Raw genomic sequence first — 9,954 nt, forward strand, 5'->3', positions numbered from 1 at the left:
AAGATGTATTTAGGGAAAGAGAACTGACAGTATAAACAGCACTTCGGAGCGCTACATCCATACCCTCCATGGGCTCTGCTTTTGCAAAGTGCACGGGTCAGCTTTTGCCCAGGTAAATTATGTGATGCAATACAATGTAAGATGATGATGCTCAGATGTCCCAATTTCCAGTCCCGCTTTCAGTAAGAAATGTTAACTGTTAATGTGTTTTCCGAGGAAAAAAAAGGTCTCCAACAGCCAATAGCTGGATCGTATACAGCTGTTAAATTTTTGATGCATCTTCCCTATGCCTACACTTGGAGTTTCAGAATGCTGTTAATACAAATTACTTTTAGCCTGAGCATGGTAAGTGAGTTTTGGGCCTGGATAATGGAAATACTCCCTCTAGAGAGTTGGCCCATGGTTTGCTGGTTGGTCATGGTTTGCTGACACGACCGGGTGGCCTGGCAGGCGCGCGGGTCACGCTTGCACTCTCCGTGCCCCTCTGCCCCAGCGGAAGCAGCGGCGCGGGTCACGCCGCAGGCTGCAGCCCCGCGGGCTGTGCCCACTGCTCTGCAGGAGTCCAGGAGCGGCACAGAAGGGATTCTGCCTCAGGAACACACCAGGAAAACAAACGTCCGGAATAATGCTGGAAAAATAAGAGGTTCTTGGTGTCACTGCTTGCTTTGAAAGATATTACCAAAAGTCATATTAAAAAAAAAAGAGGCAATAGCATTAAAAAAATGCCCTTTTGCCTAGATTATGAAGAAAAACATCCCAAGAGATCAGATAAATGCAATTACTTCTTTTTATTATGACACGGCTGCATGCTTCCCCTGGCACAGATGAATACATATCCTCTTGCATCTCTGAACTCTTCTGATTTTGATAGTTTACCGTGGAATATGGCCTTCTGATCTGTCTGAGGCACTTCCTTTCTCAAAGCCAAAGTCTCAGCAGCATTTTGGTAGAAAAAAACAAATTACTGGAAGCTTTCATGTCTTAATTTATGTACATATATAAACATCATTAGTCGACCCTTTCATCTGTCTAAATCTGTCTGGACACAACAGAAGCTGCCAAATAGTTTTTCATGGAAAAATGATAAATGTCCAGCTGCACTGTAGTTCTTCCCAATCTCCACCTCCATTGGGAAAGATTTAGCGAAAATAAGTTAAATTCAGCATGTGTGTAATACTATCCACTATGATCCAATATACTGCATTGCTCAGGCAAATTTCCCAGACATCCAGAAGTTACACAGTTCAAAACTCGTGTTTTCCTTGGTGGATTTATATTTGTGAGGTACCACTGTGGCAGCCATTAGCAAATTCCATTCTAGTTATTTCTTACCGCTATGTGCAACATGAATAATAGTACAGATTTATTTCACTGCTCTACCTATACATTTTGAAGTATGAAAGCTAAACTGCCTCTTCTTCCCATTCAATACTTGGCACTGCCAATAAACATGTAGAATTGCAGTAAATGCATCAGCCAGCAACTACCCATCATGATTTCCAAGAGATTTTCATTGTTCCACATAAGTCAGGCCATGCAGAGCAGGCCTTAAGTAGTCAACATTGACCTGAATTATTTTCAAATTAATAAATCACAGGAAAAAATCTCCATACCTCATTATTAGTCCCTCTAAAGCGGCACTACCTATTTTGGGAGATAGGTTCTACGGTGAACTGAACCTAATGGAGCCAGTTGTTAAATCAAGGAGTATGAGTTCTGGCCCTTTATTGCCTTCTGCCAAGGGAGCAAAAATGATTATAATGTTAATACCTAACTAGTGGCCGCATACAATTATCTAATTTTGCTGAGCTTATTCATTATCTTTCAAAGACAGAAAGTGCATAACTTATTCCTGCAAAAAAAAAAATCTGCAAAAACTTTTTATTCGTCTTCTGAAATAAGCTCATGACAATCTATCTTCATTTAAACTGCAAGAGAGCAGGCCTGGATCCTGGAATAGGCTCTGCTTCCTTTGAAAACAGGGAAATAGCTCCAAAATACATTGAGCTGCTTTTTGGAACTTATGAAGCAGAGCACACATCTAAGTGCTGGCAACATTTAATGGCAAGGAGGCAGCCTTACATGAGAGAGGTCATCGTCAGATCAGCTCGTGATGTTTTCCCCCAGTGGGAAAACGGAATCTTCTGCAGGCTGGGAATGAAAAATCTTGATTTAAAATTAACTTGTGTATACCCCAGTATACAATTACCTTAACATGGGAGAATACCAGAATTTCCTGTGCAGCTTCTAATGCAATGGGCTTCTCCCTGAAGCGAATGTGCTTTCCTCGTCACTGCGCCAGCTAAGCTGCAGCACACGGTGCAAAGAGGGTCTTGCCTGTACCTTGCTCCTCTCTGAATGCTTTGACATGCTCATCCCTGCTCTTGCACGCTGTAGAAACCATCCTTGTATTCCAAGAGCACAAGGGCAAGGATTGTGCCTGGCTCCATGGGATAAAGAAGAGGCTATTCATTCCCCTTCTGACACAGGCTGGGCCCTTTCTGGCCCTGCAGAGGTTCTTTCATTTTTCTCTTCCTCTTGCCTGACTGCCTCCACGGCGTTTCCTTACAAAGACATGGTTGTTAGTTACCTGCCATAGCTCCTCAAGTGGCTCTTCCTACCCTGTTTTTCACCATCAGTTGGCTCCAGAGCAGAAGCGTGGCCTGAGAGGAGCTGGAGGTCTCTCTCCAGCCTCACAGCTGCAGCTGTGTTGTCCATACCAAGCCATTTGCTGCAGATCAATTTGAGGCCAAGCGAGTCATGCCAGAACCTGGTCAGTGCCATGAGAAAGGGAACATTCTCCCTGTGGCTTGCCCCCTGACGCTCTTCAAAGTGGTGTCTTCCAAAGATGTTAAGAAGACCACTTCGCTTGCTGTATGAACACTGTCCTCAGGTTTAAAAGCAACATAAGTAAATTAAAAGCAGCAGCAGGACAACAAAACAGATTAGCATCCTTCCTAGCCTTTTTAGAGAAAGCTGAAGCCCAGAGGACACCTATAATTGAACCTCTCTGGAGGCATCAATCATTTAAAGTTAGATGCAGTTCTCAGCATCTACTGAGCTGGCACATACATTTGATGCTAGGGCAAAAAGAGACCATGGGGACCGAGCAGAAAAGCCATTTTTCCCTGTTAATATGAACACTCAGTTATCCAGCTAGCCATGAGTACTGCCTTTTTCCCTTGTCTCCAGTTAGGTCATATCCATGACTCAAATGTATATTAGGATTGAAGTAACAGAAAACATAAGGGATTCAGGAGAGGTGTGGGGAGGGAAAGGCAGGAAGTGCAGGGATGGTTAAAAGAAAAGCCTTAGGAGCTGCTCTTACTTTTGCACACAGTCCGAAAACCTTGTATTATTAGTCTTATTGTGTAAGCCAACAGAGAAGGACAACAGTGTAAGCCAGAGCCAGCAGTATCATCATATCCTCATCGCTGTTTCAGGAAAGCGAAGTAGGAAGTTCTAATGTTAGAGAACTCAGACAATAAGTCATTTTGTAAAAACAGGTGGATCCAGGAATCAAAAAAGAATTTCAAGTCTCCTAGAAATAGAGTGGTGAGGAACCATGAAGGAAGATCTTAGATGTTGAACCAAGACACTTTTGTCTTCTGTCAGAAGATGTAAAAGAAAAAAAAAAACTGGCGAGAAAAGAAGCAGGTCCAGCCACAAAGAAGGCCAACTGAGAAACAGATTACTAAAGGAAGAAACCCAAGTAAGTCAGCCAAGTATTTATTCTGATTTATAGCAATGCTTGTCTCAAAGCCTCAGACCCTTTAAAATGTACTAATAGTACATAGGCTAACACCAAAAATATAAAAGAAAATGCAGCTGCAGCTTCAGAGCTAATTTTACAGCACCTTAAAACTACTGTAGCTGTCTCAAGAGCAACCAGAGGCAAGTGAAGTAAGAGTCAATTAAGTGTGGGATGGACATGAGAAAGCAAGTGAGAGAGAAAACCCTCATTAAACCAACATCAGCAGCTTTCCCAGTAGCTGCACAAATATTTTCTGTTACTGAGAAGAGGCTGAAATACCAGGCCTGTATTGCCATCTCTGTTTAGAGGCTCAACCACAATTCACTTGCCTGCATCAAGTTACTAGCTGAGTTTTAGCCTCTGTCTACAAGATTTCAAACCAGCTGTTAACAGCAATTTCTGTAATCTATAACTCTAAGAGACTATCATGTTGTCATGGCTCAGTGAGACCAAAAAAGAATTTCATTGATGTTTGCAAAGAGAAGTGATATGGCTGAAAGCCCAGCTATGCTCTTCTAAGCTGCAGAAGATATAATTTAACACTCTTGGACCCGGTTTTACCCTCACTAGAGGCAAGTGACAACTTCCCAGTGAATTGAGTGGGCAGAAATCCAACCTTCTAGCGTGAGCTGAGAAAAAAAAGAATAATCTGCTAGATGTAAGAATGTGACTTAGCCAGCATGTTATAAAAGTGAGTTTCAAAGAGCACAACAGTATGAGGGTTTTTTTTTTAAAGAAGCAAAGTATTAAGATACCTGAAGGACAACACATCAATATAAAAAAAGCCAAGAGCTCTGACAAGTTGCAAAATCTTTTGATGAATACCCTCCTCCTACTGGAAGCATTAGAGTTGATTTCCTTGAAGCAATGGAGAGAACAGTGCACAAGAGAAAGGCCTGAAAATGGGGAAAAAAGAATCAGAAGAATGAAATTCTCTATACACTTCCACCCAAAAGGAATTTGCTATTGCTTTTAATATGCCTTTGTTACCACCAGCTTAGTTACAACTGGATTTTTTTTTTTTTTTTGGAGAGGATCCTATATGCTACCTTGCTTTCCTGTACTCCCTTGCTATTCCCAGCAATAGCTGGTAGCTATGTTGCAATTCTTGAAGTATGTGCTCATAAAAGCACAAGCCCCAGGGAAGTCTAATGCCTTTCTTTTCATGAGCTTTGTGTGTGAAGTGTGAAACCTTGGGTAATCACCTGCCTCCAGCCACTCCTTAGCAGCTGAAGAGCTTTTCTTTGTGTAGCTACAGTAGCCAGAGCAGCTGCACAGTTAGTAGGTAAAGCAGGTTGGGTAACTAGGTTGTGTGGAGGGAGAAGCTGCATTTTTTTTTTTTAAAGCCAACAACCTGTTTACCCAGAGCAGGTCATCAGGTAATCAAAAATAGAAACTGCCTTCTATTTCAACACACAGCAAGAATGACTAACAACACTTGTCTTGCACAGAGGCACATAAAACGTGCACCTTTTATGTCTAATTATCCCAGGGATCTGGGATTCAGAGGTAGATATAACAGCTGACTTCAGCAGCTCAAACAGAGGCTGTTGGTGTGGGCTGCTGTGGTATTTTGGTGTTTTGGTGAGGAAGGGGGTAAGTGGATGGGGGACAAAGACACTGCTTGACATCACAACAAAACAGCACATCTTCTATCCCTGCCAGCGAGGTGATGGTGGAAGAACAACAACAAGCTGCCATCATTGCCAAGTGCACTGAACTCACAACCCAGAAGCAACTGCAGTCCGCGCTGTGTGTCCGCACAAGCAGATAATGAAGAGCAGCTATCTTGTTTCCAAGCTCTTTCTTCTGGTGGACAAACCCAATATCATGCTGGTTGTTCTGAAACATGGGACTAGAGACAGCAAGAGCTATTCTTGATTGTGGCCCTAACTATTTCACTGCCTTCTTCCCTAACATTCTCGTAGCTAATCCCAGTGGCTCACAGGTGTTCCTGGCCCTGCCTCACCTCCGTGGATGCAGCCATTCCAGTTCTCCTGCCTTGGGCTGCTGGTCTGTATTTGGAAATGGTATGCTCATCCCCAGTTCTGTTCTCTTCACTGCCTGCAAAATTCCTGTGAAGGATAGTTTAATAAGTTTAAATACACATTCAACCTTTGGACAGCAGGTGCTTGAATAGTTCCCTCCGTCCCTTCAGAAGATCATCTTCTGCCACAGCACTGACTTGGTGAGGCAGAGAACTGACGTGGTGCCGCAGCGGGCGCTGAAGCCCTGGAAACTGTTGCTTTGGGAGGTGCCTCCTTTCCGTAAAACCTGCCTACTTCCAAAACATGCTAGCTATTGAATTAGTCCTCCCCAAATGCTAATCAGCAATACAAAACAACTCAGGAAATACCCCAAACTCAGCTGCCAGCATGCAGTCTGCCTGCCGCATGAGCCCTGGGAATACTCGCGACGGATGCTGGCTCGATGGAAACCTCCGGGCCATGGGGTATTTTCAAGCCCTAGCACTTCCTGCCGCCACAGTCCGACTAGCAACGAAAAGCGAGCACTGCCACCCAGTGGCGACCGAGGACAAGTTACCTCTGGGATTCATAGGCAAACTCTTCAGAAGAGGTCTTTGTGGTCACATACAGGCAAGCATTTTGCTTCCGCCAAGCTTCATGTTGGAAGCTGCACATTCAAATCCTACTGATCTCAGCTTAGTTAGAAAAGGGCTCATATTTTTCTCTAAGAAAAATGAGTTAAACTACATATGTTATTCAGAGAGCCATTGTCTGAGAGTACTGTTTTGTTTTGGGGGTTCTAAAGGAGACTCCCTAGTGATATTGTAGAAGGAAAAAAAAGCATGGTGTGTGCGGCTGGACGTGTTTTTGACTTAAGCCAAAAAAGATTCCTATTACCTGACTTACTAACTTGTGACTAAAGAGTCTTCTCAGAGCCTCAGCGTCAGATAAAACGACGGGGCAAGTTAGAAGAACAGCCTGTACTGGTGACAGCAACGAGAAGGGCTGCGCTGTCGCGTCCATCACTCCCTGGCTTCTGTCCTGGCAGGAGGAGCAGGGCAGCAGCGCCCCCTTCCCTCTCATCCCTGCAGGAACATGGAGCTACAGGTGCTCCCGGCAGGAAAGCACACCTAACGGGCACCAAGCTTGCGGAGGCGGCAGGAAGCAAGAATTGTAATAGTTTGAAGCGAAAGTGTAATTGTTTGACTCCTGTGGGGGTATAAGACCTACATGTAAAAAAAAACAGTCAATGGCTGCCACCCAAGGGGAAGCCCAGCAGCGCAGTGAGGATGTGAGATCGCACACAAGCAATCCGGATTACGTGGACACCTGTACTTCGGTGCTTCTCAATTTATGGTAGGAGAGACCAAGTGACTGAAAATAGTGCTGTTTACAATAAATAGTGTTGTTGCCTTCCATACAGCCTCTGAGTTTTGTGAAATTAATTTTCTTCATGTTGTTTCAGTAAAAGACCCCAGGAGCAATAGATTTTTGCTGAAAAATGACTAGGGGACAAAACTATCAGCACTTCGGAGTCTGGAGACTGAACTTCAGGCAACTCTCCTGCTTCTGGTGCTTTCCTAAGGCCCCTAAAAGGCCTTAGCCCGGGCTCTGAGCCACTGAAGCCCCCAGGATCCCTGCGCACTGCGTGCAGGGAGGCTGCGTGCAGGCAGCAGGAACGCACTGCCAGACGATCCGACAGAGCAGATCGGTGCCACCGACGGTTTCAAAATGTTTGCACATCCTCCTCAGGGGGAAGATGCCAAATCTCAGATCACTTTGCAAGTTAATAATGATAAAAGCACCATTTAGACAAAGCCAATTTATAAGTCATATTAGCAGACCTTCTTAAAAAGCAAAGATTATCCAAAATACTGACATAAAAATGATTTAAAACAAAAATTTCCCATGCTTTTTTTTTTCAGTAAAACATACATGTTTGAGAGTTTCAAAAGCTCTGCTGTTTTTCCAAGATGCCTTAGATCACAGTCTCATTAATTTCTCTTTCTTCAAAAGCAGTTTTGATGCTGTAGCACATAAATAAATACCAACATAAGCCTCAGAATTAGCCAAGTGTGGTTTCTTAGAGCGGCGTCTCTCCTGCTTGACTATGGTGCCCAACCGCAGCTCTTACTTTCTTGAAGTCCTTATCACAAGCGGTACACGGGTAAGGCCCGTCTCTCTATGGGAAAATGTGGAAGAACATCCAGGAGATAGGAGATGGCAGCTAGCCAGCCCCCTGCGGGGAAAGGCAGCACTAACAGGGCAAGTTGACCCATAATCATGTGGCTGAGCCTGTCTAGGGTGGTGTCACAACGGGGCCTTGAATCGCGACTGGCGATGAGCCCAGCATGCTCATGTGCGTGTGTACACGACATAAAAACTTCATTTAGTGCCCCCCACCCTGGCGTTCCTTGGTGTGCCCAGCGGTGCCAGGACTCTCCCACTCCAGCACTGCCTCCACTGGGAGGTTGCTGGGGAGCCCCTGCGCAGACGCAGAGGCACTAGACACCCCATATGGACCACAGTGCGCTCTGTGCTTGTGTGTGTGTGTGGCCCTGCCAGCGGGCCAGGCGCTGCCCCCAGGCCTTTACAGTGGGTGCAGTTGGATGGATACACAACCAACAAGGCCACGGCCCAGAAGAGCGAAGGGGAGGGCCAGAGCCAAGCAGGGACTGCCTGCTACAGCTTCTACACCGTGCTGGAAGCAGCTCGGAAGCTGCCCAGGAGATCAGCGTGGGCCCTGGCGCCAGGTGTTCCAGCCTTGGATAACGAGATACCATCCTTGCAAGTCAAACATCTGGAAACCTGTGTGCACGAAGGCGGTAGCACAGGAGCTGATTGCAGCCCAAGCTCCAAAGAGTGGGGAATGAACCCATAGGGTGGAGCAATTAGCTTTGCCAGGGGCTAACAAACGCCGTGAACGCTACGGCAAAGCCCCAGCTACAGCAGTACTAACAAGAGCCTCCTGGCACCCAGCAGAGTGGGATGTAGTATTTGGAGCAGTTCATCTGACGCAGACGTTGGGTTCAATTAGAAGAACTGGTTACTCCCCAAGTCCCCCCCCCTGTGCAATTGGAGGGGGAGAGGCAAGTAGATGGGAATACACTGGAGCAATCTAGGATGCCTAACTCGATGGAACTGCAAGAATTATTAACTGTTTTCCAGCAGCTGCCAGGGAATCTTTGTTAGCCTGGTTAGTGAGAGCATGGTGAGCAGGTGCTTGTGTTACACGGACCCGTCGAGCTATACCATCTCCCACATCTGCTGGATCATTCACTCCCTTAAAAGAGGAGCTGAATTTAATGATTATCAACTGATGCTCAAGTAAAGGGTTATCTTGCCCAGTTAACTTCTGTGCAGGATTTCCAGCAGGAAATGTTGCTGTAGCTCCAACATTACACTGATGGTTATGTGCTGCTGCGGTAGGTGTTTACCTGTCTGTAGTTTTCAGGTGTTATAAAATTATTTCTCCCAGTACCACATTTTCCTTACTTTCTCCTTTAAGAAGTGGAATATGGAATAAATTTCAAACTGCAGCTGTGTTTTTTGTGGTATAGAGGGTAAATAGTTTATTTTTAAGTTAAGTTTATGTATTAAAATGGGAACATTAAACTGGAAAACTATTTTGATTTGCCTTCAACTTCTCAAGAATAAATTTGAATGTACCTAAATATTAGTATGGTGATAATGCGGATTACTGCATTAGAAGCTGTTTGAAGAGTAGATTTTGACGATCTTGCTTAACATATAGTTTTGATCATATAACTCAGAAGTTCCGAGTCTCACTTAAAACTTCTCTTTTTAATTGTCTTGTTATAGGTGGTTCTCCAGTTTCTTATTGTTAATATTGAAGCAAAAGGTTTCTGTTTTTGTCTCTGCAGAGAAGTGCAGCAGTTTCACCCTGAGGTTAGAAACTCCCCTGAAGTTAGATTTGCAGGCAAATTCGCCACTACAGTTAGAGCACGATATACTTTTGAGTGAGGGATCAATGTGTTACACGGGATAGAGGTAGCCGTTGGGTAGCAAAAGGAGACAGACTGGATGGAGTGGAAATAACTAAACGTGCCTTCAAGCCACTCCTACTTGGCCCAGTAATGCCTGTAGTGGGGATAGATAGGGCTTTGGTGGACAATACAAGGGATTTGGCACTTGTTGAACTCGGTGCTAAGTAGGTGAGAGGAGATTTGAACTCCATGGTGAGCAAATGGGCAGGGGCCACCACGCCACAAG

This window comes from Tinamus guttatus, unplaced genomic scaffold (assembly GCF_059628265.1).
Source record: "Tinamus guttatus ecotype Peru unplaced genomic scaffold, ASM5962826v1 Tinamus_guttatus_pri_ptg000115l, whole genome shotgun sequence".
NCBI classification, from domain to species: Eukaryota; Metazoa; Chordata; class Aves; order Tinamiformes; family Tinamidae; genus Tinamus; species Tinamus guttatus.